Raw genomic sequence first — 12555 nt, 5'->3', positions numbered from 1 at the left:
ATTATCTAAAATATGATTGATACTTTTTTAAAATTTTTGAAATAATGAGTTTTGAGGTGTTTTTATACGCCGGGACGTAATTTTTATCAGTGTTGGTTTTTCAAAAAAAATGCGAACATTTTGGCAACCAGACTAATAAATTCACAAACTTTATTAAACAAATTTTTTTAATTAAACACTAATGGGCTAAATGGGCCTAACTAATATTGTTAATGAGCCTAAGTTAACAATTAGATTATGATTAGGATTTTAATTAATTATAAATAATCCTAAACCTACCCCTTAACCCATATTATGTCACGCCCCACACCCCTTTTCAATTAAAATTCTTTCTTCCAAAGCTTACACACGCACACACAAAGAATTGGAGAGGAAAAGCATCAAAAGTTGCTAGAGTTTTTCTAGCCGTCGTCGTCTTTCTTCAATCGTCAATGGATATTCGTGCGTAAATTACGTAAAGAAACGCCATATTCTTTCCTTCAAATATCTATCACACCATATTAATTGGTTAAGAATATTTGAATGAAAACATGACACACAAGTTTTTATTTTCGTAGCTATGCACATGCATGTGATTAACTTGTGATTTTTGCTTTCAAATTCATGTTTTTATGTTGTTTAAGGGGCTGCCATGGATAGGATATTACTATGGAATGGTTTATAGCCAAAACATGATAAAATAATATAGGAAATAAGCTGGAAACCGGGGGCCACGAGAGAAACATGAGTTTGGGGATTGGTTTGTGCATGATGCTAAGTGCCTCGTTTCTTTTTCATGGAGTCACGGGACTGGCCAGGGCTGATTGGGGGCTTGGACAGGGTCAGGTTCGAAGGCTAGATAGGGTCTTAGGGCGACTATGGTCGAGGGAGGCGGGAGAGGAAGAGCCCTTACGTGAAGGGACTCTTCACGCGTAAGATTCAGGGTGGCCGAGAGTTCGAGGGGCCATGGCTCGGTCTGGGGGCGAGCTAGGTGGTCCATCACGATCCTAATGTGATGGGTATGGGTCGGGCCAGGGGTTGATGCAAATGGTTGCGCTGTGGCTCGAAGGAACATGAGGATGCGCAGGGCAGCAAGGGTGACGCGCGAGGCTCCTGTCTGGTGCAGGGCCTCGTGCGCGCGGTCTGGGGCTGGGCTAGGTCTGGGTAGGGTCTGGGCGTGATCCAGGGATGGTTAGGGTTAGGTGGGGTGGTGGCTCGGCTGGAAGAGTTCAAGTGAGCTGGGAGTCTAGGGGCATGAGTATCTAGCCATGTGCAGGTTTGTGCTTCTGTCGAAGAGCGTTTGAGCGAGCTAGGGACTGGTTCTAGGGGATGGGATTAGTCAGGAGGGGGCCTAGGTGGATTGGCTCGAGTTTGGCTCGAGGTGGCTCAACCATGGCTCGAGTAAAATGGGAGATGGCTCTGGTGGTTCGATAAGGTGTCAAATTTCAAAAATTAAAAGATAAAAATTGGAACCATGGGTCCATGGGTGTGGTTCATGGCTCCCAAGGGTTGAATAAATAATAAAAATGTTATGTTAACATTTGGGATTAAAATAATGAGTTTTGGATTTATCCGGGATTTAATCGCATCATGAAATGTTAATCAATGAATTAATTGAAAAACCTAGTTTTAGGCCTTATAAAATTATGAAAATTATATTTCTGCTCAAATAATTATTAAAAGTTTAAGTTTTTAATATGGGAATTTTATATTGAAGTTTGGTTTAATTCGAAATTAAAACGCATTAATATGTTACATTTAAAAATTAAATTAAAAATCCTCGATTTAAGCTAAATAAAAATATGAGAAAATTCATGTAAGCGTAAATAATTATTTGGGATGGTCTAGAGTTAACGAAATTAATAAAATGTCAAAATGTGAAATTTTACGTCTAGGGTAAAACGGTAATTTTACACCCGAAAATTAGTAAACATCATGGCAGTGTCCTGAATGCTGTTTTATATGCCAATATGAATATTTTCAATGATTATGGATGTTTATGAATTTTTATAATGTTAATATGTTTATTTTTAATGTTTATGGATTTTTAATATGTTAAAATGTTATTTTAAATGTTTATGGTTTAATATATCAAAATGTTATTTTAAATGTAATGATTAATATGTTAAAATATTGGTTCAAAATTTTTATGGATGTTTTTATGATTTAGACAAGTTTTAAACAAAGATAAAATATCTTAGAAATAAAAACCATATTAAAAACAAATCATCTAACATATAGATATAAATCAAGCAAGATCTTATGATCTGAAAATAAATCAAGTAATATCTTATAATCTAGAAAGACAAAATCTTATTTTGACATTATCAATTTAGCAAAAAATAATAAAGGAATAAAATATTTCTTTCAATATCTCATTTTTTGCCTTTCTGGACAAAACATCCAAAAATGATAATCTTGGTCATTTCAGCATTCCGTTAAGCTCTCCTGCGTTAGAGTTTATCTCCCCCTGAGTTAAAGTTCATCTCCCACAAAATTAAAAATATTAGAGCATTGGTGATGTTGACAATGCTATCAACACCATCGTTAGAACATTTGAAAACATAAGAAGACATACGAAGGAAAAATTCATTACACACACAAACATATATAAGAGCAACACAAAAACAGCATTACAGACAGAACATAATTATTCATCATGTATCTTCTTCTATAGTTGTAAGCTCATCAGTCTCAACTCCTCTAGATGCTTCATCATCATCATCATCATCATCATCATCATCATCCATTCTCTTTGTCATTTCTCCCCCTTTTTTGGGCAGAATTAGGCCAACTTCCAATAGTAGCCTATTGGATATGTTGCAAAGCAAAGTTAATTTGTGCCAGTAGATGAGAGGCAGAGAGCATGACGTAGCCTTCAGGAGTGGAAGTGGATGTGGATGCCATGTTGCCAACACCAATGGCAACACCAGTCACTGACCAAGGTAGGTCCAGTTTTCTGTTATCCTTGAAATAGGCAGAAGCGATCTTTAGGGTTTTGCTCGCATCAGAAAGGTCTCATCATCTTCTTTGAGGAACCCCTATGACTCCAGTATCCCAAATATCAGGGATGGAAAAGGTAGACATGTGAACTTCAATCCACTTTCAGTAAATTGAAGAACAGATCATTCTTGGAACTGATGTGTACTTACGTTGACTTCAAGGCGGTGTAATACTTTGAATGTATTAAACCGGTCAGAGAATGTCTTTGAGCAATAAATGGTTATCTCTAAAGATCCGGTTCTGAGGAGGATCATATCAGCGGTCTGGAATAAGCGGTTGAGACTCTTTTGAGTTTTAGACGTTGGCGGTTTGAACTGATATGTGTCACACATATGAACCGCAACTGTTTTCGAGTTGCCTTGTTTTTGTCATACACCAAAATTCTTGAGAATAATATTTCTTAACAAAACATGTGAGAGTATTGGTGTTGTTGACAGTGTTGTCAACACCATCATTAAAACACTTGAAAACATAAGAAGACATACGAAGGAAAACATATGAATAGAAATTTAATTTTTAAATTTTCTCGCGAGTCATACTACTACTTTTTCATCGTCAAAATTGTAATGGATAAATTTCAATTAAAATTCTGTGAAACATACTTGTGTACCCTCCTCGATCTAGTTCCCACCATGGTTGTTTTCTGTTCGAACCATTAGTCAAAAATAGAAATGTTTCCCGAAAATTATTTTTAAGTTTCCACTGCACAACATAAATAAAAATTGAAACCAAGGATTTTTGTTATCAGTTCTAATTGTAGCTTAATAAGAAATCGAAACCATCACCGTTACCATAGATTAGTAATACATATTATGGTCTCAGTCTGACAAAAATAGTTTAATGTATATGGTTAAAACAACTTGAACTTGAACCCTAATTTTTTTCCCAATAAAAATTAAATATTCATCGTAAAAATTTAAAGAAAAACATCGTTTTTTTCCAATCATATGACACATGTCAATTGAATTTTACTTTTATTTTATGTTTCCCCAATGACTAGAATCATAATCAGAGAGTCTATAACATAATCTCTCATAGTGAATATACAAATGATATGATACTGAGTATAGTTTTCTAGTTGTCCCAAAATTAATGCTAGTTACCAACGACTAGATAAGCTGATGATAATTCTCACCATGATTATATGTTTAGGGGGCCGGCTCACCACCAACTATGAAAGTTTTAAGTTGGGCATTTGATCTTTTGTAAAGGCCCATTATTTAGTTTTTCGAAAAAAAATTACGGAGAATGAAACGCGGACCACATCAATCTCATCAACATGTTCTTGATTTTTTTTCTTTCCATTTGTAGCCACATACGCAACTTGACTTCCCCAATTGAAGCACAACTGTCGCACACTCCACGTATGCATGGGTTAATGATAGTCTTTTTCTGAGGAGTAATCCATCGTGCACGGGATCGAAGATGAAATTTTCATTGTCCAATGATGAAGAGCTCACCATGAGAAATATTTAGGAAATGTTAATTGAGTTATATTGAATAACGTGTACGAAAATTTGTGTGAAAGAAATTGGAGATCTTGTTTCAAATTAAGAGATGCTGGGATTTATTTATAGCAAAGGGGGTTGCATTTTGTAAAATATAGCCATTAGAATTTTTTTATTTATTTTTATATTATTATTATTAATTTTTTCGATTTTTTTTACATATTTTCAATTTTTGATTTAAAGTATTTTTTAAATTTATTACAATTATCAACGGCAGAAATATGGCGTCCAATTTTTAAAAGAAAAATAGATGGGCACTTTATCGCACGGATAGGAGGGTCTCCACATGGGGACCCGTTTTATCGGTTAAGTCGATGTTACCTAAGAGGGCACTGCCTCCACATGATTTAGATGGACAAAATTCACACACCTATATGATTTTAAAAAAATTAGTGGACCCCGTACATGTGTGGTTAAATTTGGACCCTTGATTCTATCATGTGGGTAGTGTCCCTACATGTAGGATGGAATCAACCTGTTTTATCTCACACACAAAAATCCACATGTGATATACTCGACCATTGGAGGGCAAAGATTATAGCGAGAGACGAAGCACTCGCTTAATCGCATGGATTCATTGCTCATTGTACAAACCCAAATGAGATTTTTTTCACCCTTTTTCGAGTTTTGGTTTTTTTTTTTTTTTTTTCAAAACATGAATTGTTCATTAATAATTAATGGAAATAGTACCTAAAATATATTGGTCTGATTGTAGGCGAAGATAGGTATTTGTCTAAATATGATTAAGGGTCAAAATGAACCAAATTGAGCATGATATTAAGAAAAGCTTAAGACTCAAATTAGAGCTCCACTTTGATTCGAAAATCGAATAATTAAACTATTTATTTTGGATCTCTTTGAAATTTTACTCGAATTTGAGTTCGGCATATTCAAACGTGTTTTTGAATTATTCTAACTGTTACTTGAAACAAAGACTTGAAAAACTCGAGAATCGAGATACATTAATTTCATTTATAAGTGTATTATATAAATAAAATATTAAATTTTTTGAGTAGATTGTATATTGTTAAATAAAATAATTTTGGCTTGAATTCGCATCAAAATACATTCGAATATATTTGAGTCTAGATCGAATTCAATAATTTTAAGTATGAATCAAATAGTTGTCTTGAAAAAATTGTAAACCGGCTCAATTTTATTGCACCAATAAATATGTAATAACATTTTCTCATCACCTATTATTTGAAAACAAAATCATTTAGTCCATATTGTTTGGGATTAAATCCGTTTTAGTTCATCTTCCATTAGTTTTCAGTGATATATTAACACTAGACGTATAAATCGAGCCGAATATAATGAATTATTTTAATTCAATCTCGATTCGAAGTTCGAAAATAAACTTTTGGCTCAAAATATGTTCAAATTAAAGCTCGAGTTTGAGTTTAAAAAAATATTATAGCTAGCGAATTATCGAATAAAATAGTTTTGACAAAAGTTCAGTTTGAAAAAAGTTCCAACATGTTCAAGTTCGGCTTGAATTTGATAAGCTCGAATACAAATCAAATATTTTTTGAACTGATTTGAAAAGCTCGTAAATCGGCTCGGTTTGTCTACACTCGTTAACACTTCCAAACAAATATGTCTAAGATTTAAAAGTTGGATTTTTTTGGCACGTCACAAACAAGAATGATATCTCAAGATAAAACTGAAAACTCTCATATCATATATAATGTAGAGTAAGTCTTTTATGCGATATGTATGTATGTATAAGACTGGTCGACCTGATCCATATATGCAACTAAAAGTAATGGTATTAACATATAAAATAAGTAATGGGTTAGGTTGAATATTTGTCTTACAAAATTGATTCGTGAGACGATCTAATAAGAGTTTTTATAATACACTAAAGAGAAGTCGAATGTCGAATATAATTTTTTTTTTATAAAATTGAACATTGATTTTAATATGTACACATATATATAATTTATATATTTGAGTAACGTCCCGTCTCCTATTTTGTAACACACACTTGCGTTATATTTTACGGAATTAAAATTGTAGGATAAAGAGATGTTACACTACATGTTTTACTAATTGTGCTTCATTATTATCTTTTACTAAATCTACGAGTTATAAAAATACCCCTTAATGATTTCTCTAATTTATTGAAATACTAATAGTATATAACATAAATAGAAAATTAAATTAAATTAATAAATTCAATCAATAAAACTATACTAATCAAGTATCTATAACAAAATTAAATTTTACAATATCAATATTAAACTAATTTTAATGTTTTACGTAAATAAAAAAATATATTTAATCTTATAACTTTTTGCTGAAACTAGTTTTAAATTTTTAATTACATAATGTAATTTTTATTTGGATTACAAACAAAAAAAAAAAATCATATATTATTGAAACCAGTGATATTAAATGAATCTCAAATTTTGTTTTAAATAATTTTGCTAGAATAAATAAAATTGAAAAATTATACGGAAGATTTGAGATATCATTACCATTTTAAGATTAATAAAGGAATACCTAACGGTGTTTTTGGTGTTAAAAATATTGAAAGTAAAAGTGGAGTGTAATTAATAAAACATGGAGAGCAATATCCCTACCCTATATTAAATTAAAATAAATTTTTAAACCATTTAATTTTAATATCACTGCCCTATATTAAAATAAAATAAATTTATAAACCATTTAATTCTAAATATAAACAAACTTTTTGTCTTAATCTACTTGTATAGTAGAAATTTGTCCTCAATCAAAGGGAACTTGAGCAAATAATATATAATATAAAAGTTAAAGTAGACCAAAAAGAAGTATTCACAATTCAAAAGAATAAAAAGTCTTTATAGAAAAAAAAAATCATGCATATGTCAAATTATTTCATTTAATGATTAACAATAATTAAATGAAAAGAAAAAAAAAAAGAGAATAAAGGGAAAATGGACAAGCCCCTAAAAGAAAGGTGTGTGCTTTGTTCTTTGTCGCCTGCATTTAGGTTTGTTGATTGATTTAGAATGGAACCCAACAATTTCAAAACTAGCATACGTGACCCAAATATATTAATATATTTAGCCGCTTAAAATTATATATTAAAAACATATTCTGGGCGAACTATTTTATTATTATTTTTAGTATAAAATAATATATTTTATAAGAATTATAAAAATTTGATAATATTTTAATAAGAATATTGTTTTACTTTTTTCTTTCAACATACTGATATCCAAATAAAGAAAAAAAATATATAGAAAAAACAGTTGTGAAAAAGTAAAAATTTATGATAAAAAGTAAAAATCTAAAACTCTCAAAATTTACCAAACTACACACTTTATAATATTTTTTTCTCTACTCAATTGTATCAAATCTTTACAAATGGAGACCTATTTATAGGATTTCTTTAGAAAACAATCCAAAAACAATTTCATCATTACCTACATCATCACACAAATTTTCAATATTTACAACTCTTATTTTCAACATTCAAATATTCAATATACACATTTTAAATATATTTTTCAACAAAAACATCATTTGAGTTGATCTACTTTGATATTTGGTATTGCAAGTTCTCAAAGTATAATATTAATGCAATAGTTTTTAAAATTTTAATTATTTTTAACCAAATGTTGATACGACGTCAAATAATAATAGACAAAAACTTGTGTGAGATGGTCTCACGGATTATATTTTGTGAGACGGATCTTTATTTGGATAATCCATGAAAAAATATTACTAATTTTTATGCTAAGAGTATTACTTTTTATTGTGAATATGGGTAGGGTTGACCCGTCTCACATATTGTGATCCGTGAGACGGTCTCACATGAGACCTACTCATAATAATAATGTTGTTATGCTATGTTAACACTCCAATAAAAATAGAAAGAAAGAAGAACTTATTCCTCCAAGATTAAATTCCGATAATTTAACGACCAAAAGCCAAAATATGGATATATTTTCAAGTTTCTCTTCTTCGCTAAACACAACCATGCAGTTCTGCATATTGGGACTTTTTAACTAGCAAAATTAAAAAAAATAAAAATTAAAACGTAAGGAAATTAAATTTTTGATCTTTTCTTTGGGTTTTCATTTATTTCATATCATTGATCAGTTCATAGTTCTCTGACTTACAATTTTTCTTTCAATTTTAATTTTTTCATAAAATACTTATGGATATCATGCACGGAAACCATACCTATCACCACATAAGCTATTTATGGTGAAACATTTTTAGTTGTTCTACGTCGGTTAAATAAATTACTAGAGAGTTGTATATATGGATTTGGACAATCCTCTCCTTTTGATCTAACTTTTGGGATTGAGTTAGGTCTAAGTCTCAATCTTAACATGGTATTAGAGCTCAAGTTTCATCATTATGCATTGAATTGCCCATAGTTGAGCCACTCGTTCTGTCCACAGTTGGTTATTTATAAATTTCACGCTTCAAATATTCATTCCTGGACGTGAGGAGTGTGTTAGTTGTCCCACATTGATTGGATAAATACCTGAAAATTGTATATATGGACTTGTACAATCCTTCTTCTTGAGCTAGCTTTTGAGGTTGAGTTAGGTTCAAATCTCAATCTTAACAAAAATCATAACTTTTCGATATTACATCATACCTCCAACTAAAAAAGAACCTAAGATCATAAATTATCCGATGACATGATTAAAAATAAACAACATGCAATTTTTTTAAAAAAAAATTCCTTGAAGAATTTTAAATTTTGTGCGTACCCTTGAATGCTGTGAAGTTACATAAATAGCCTCACTTGTTTTTGACACGCTACGCCTAATAAATAGTTACTTTGTCTTAGAAAAAAACAAATAAATCAAATCAGACACGAAGGCCTACCCTTTAACTAGTTGATTTTACTCTCGTGAACGAAATTAAATCTAATTTATTATATATGCTGCCTAAACGCTCAATGATTCCCGTGACATTTAGGGTTCGCTTGGTGTAGTAGCCCGAATTCCAAATTGGGTAATTAACGGATTAATGGTGATTAAGAAGGTTTAATGTGTAATTTTGACCGTGGTCATGATCGGACGGACCGAAGATGGTTCGGTAGCACCGAAGAGTTCGGACGATCCGAAGTGGGTTCGGTGGATCCGATCATGAGGTGTCAAGAGTTGATCGACACGTCAGTTTACATGCAAGTTCGGATGATCCGAAGTGTAGGTTCGGTGGATCCGATCATGAGGTGTCAAGAGCCGATGGACACGTAGGAGTTCGGACGTTCCGAAGTGGGTTCGGTGGATCCGAACATAGCCTATAAATAGTGCTCGGATTTCCTCATTTTGCATTGCAAATTCTTGAGTTGTGTCTCATATTTGAGAGGTTTGGAAGGTTTCTAGGGTTAGTTGTCGGTCGAGCGATAGCCAAGAGCTGCCAGGATTGGTAGCGTAGCGACGCTTGAGTTACGAGGCAATCGACATCAAAGGGCTGTCGACGGACGAAGGTAAACCCTAAACTTTTGGTAGTACTGGTTTTGCTAGTCGAGCATGGTAGTATTGTTCATTGGGTATGCTTTTGATGCGTAGGCTTGTTCTAGACCTGATTAGCGGTGTTGCGTAAGGCTAGGCTTGCTGTGATAGAGGTACGAAAGTACTATCCGAGATATCCTGGTCGAGTATACATCCTTATATGTGTTGCATGATTATGTGGTGCATTGATATATGTCATATGATGCATGCTATTATGTCACGTTTTATGATGCATGTTGCATTTCATGTTGAGCCGTATCTCCTTCGAGATAGCCTTTACTGTTGAGCTGTATCTCTTTCGAGATAAGCTATATCTTGTGGGGCCGCTCAGCCCTGTCTTGTCTTGTGGACGCATGGACACCGAGAGTACACAGTGGCCGACGGGTCCGGAGGGCTTCGGTGATCCGGGACATCTTAGGTCCACGTCTGTTCTTGTAGTGGATGCAGTGACCCAGAGGAGTACCGCGCGGCACTATCCACTTGGCGCCTCTAGACTGAGCATTTTGAGATCCTTTGTTACTCCTGTTTCTTGACTACCCTGGTATCATATCATAGCATGTGCATTTCATATAGGCTTGTATACTCATGCTTTTGTACTGGGCGTTCTTATCGCTCACGTCCTCGGTTTTGTTTATCTTGGACACCCCATTCCCTCGGGGCAGGCCTCAGGTTGGATGGCTCAGGAAGAGCAGGAGGAGGACAGTGAGTAGCTGGTTGGTTTAGTTTTCAGTACTATTCTATTTCGATATGGTTGTACCGAATATATTTTGAGTTGTTCTGTTTTCGATTGGGTTGTATAACTATTGTCGTTGGCCATAATTCCGCTGTTATCTCTGATTATTATTAATTAAGTTAATTGCATGCTTAGTTCTTGATTAGTAGGTGATTCTGGAACAGGTCACTACATTTATGGTATCAGAGCATGCTTACGATTTTGGGATATAGATTCTGTTTTGGGATTTTCGTTGACCATTTTACCATTTTTCCCCATTCTATCTTGTAGCGATGGCTGACCACTTTGGTGATGAGAGTAGTCAGGGAAGTGTAGGTCGTTGGGGTGACCAGGACGATCGTAGGCGTCATCGTGAACATCGTCATCGTCGGGATGGTCCTAGGCGTTTTGATTTGCACCGTTTCATTCAGATGGGGCCTAAGCCTTTAGTCGGCGGTGAGACTCCCGATGATGCTGAGGATTGGTTAGAGCGCATAGAGAGTTGTTTCCGTGCATTCCAGTGCACCGAGGAGCAGAGGATGGAGACTCTTAGTTTTCTTCTCGAGGGCCGTGCGCGCAAGTGGTGGCGATCGACTTCTGCGCCGATAGTCCAGTCTCAGGGTAGGGTGACCTGGGCCGAGTTCCGTGCAGCTTTCATGCAGCTGTATTTTCCTCCAGCTCTTCGCCAGGCAAAGACGATTGAGCTCCTGAATCTTAAGCAGGGGAGTATGTCTGTTGATGAATATCAGCAGAAGTTCTTCGAGTTGTTACCCTTTGCCCCTCATATCAGTGGCAGTTCTGAGGCCAAGTATGACCATTTCCTCCAGGGTCTTAACCAGGAGATTTTTGATCGAGTCACTGTCTGTGATAATCCTACTTCTTATGATGGGTTAGTGAACCGGTGTCGCCAGGCAGAGATCAGTCTCCAGCGTGGTAGGGCTATTCTTTCTTCTAGACCTCCGAGTACTTTGAGCCCTCGATCTCAGTCTTTCAAGAAATCTGGTTCTTCTTCTTCTGGATCTGGATCACGGTCTAGCGGTGTTTTCCGCTTTGGTAAGAAGAAGGTTTCTTGTGTGCATTGTGGGAAGAACCATCCATCGGAACAATGCCGATCAGCCGCGGGAGCTTGTTTTCAGTGCGGAGAGATGGGTCATATCAAGAAGAATTGTCCTCAGTTGCGAGGTGGAGCAGGATCTGGTTCCGGATCTCAGACGACTGTTCAGCAGAGGAGGCAGGGTCAGGCAGTGGGTAGTTCAAATCTTCGACCTCGTGCCCAAGGTCAGGTTTTTGCGCTGAACCAGGATCAGGCTGCAGATGAGACAGAGAGAGTCATAGCAGGTACTTTTCGTTTATGCGGTATTCCTGCTTTTGTTCTTATTGATACCGGAGCATCACATTCATTCATTTCTGCACGATTTGTTAAGCGTCATAAGTTACCATATGTTTCTCTAGACGTCATTCTTTCCGTTTCTACCCCGATGGGTCATTCGGTGTTAGCGAAGCGTCTAGTGATGGGTTGTCCCTTAGATTTTGAGGGTAACGAATTGACTGCGAATCTTATGATCCTGGAGATGGAAGATTTTGATTGTATTCTAGGTATAGACCTATTGACTACCTACCGAGCTACCGTGGATTGTTCCCAGAAGCTTGTTCAGTTTCGTACGACTGAGAGCTCTAGTTGGTTTTTCTATGGTGAGGGAGCGCGACCTCCGATGCCAGTGGTATCTGCTCTGAAAGCCTGTCGTGCTTTAGAGGCGGGCGGGGAAGGCTACCTCATCTATGCGATTGATTCCTCCACAGGTAGTGTTGGTATAGATGATATTCCAGTGGTTTGTGAATTTCCTGATGTTTTTCCAGATGAGATTCCTGGTTTTTCTCCGGTTAG

This window comes from Primulina eburnea, chromosome 7, assembly GCF_022965805.1.
Source record: "Primulina eburnea isolate SZY01 chromosome 7, ASM2296580v1, whole genome shotgun sequence".
NCBI lineage: Eukaryota > Viridiplantae > Streptophyta > Magnoliopsida > Lamiales > Gesneriaceae > Primulina > Primulina eburnea.
This window is presented reverse-complemented; position numbering follows the sequence as displayed.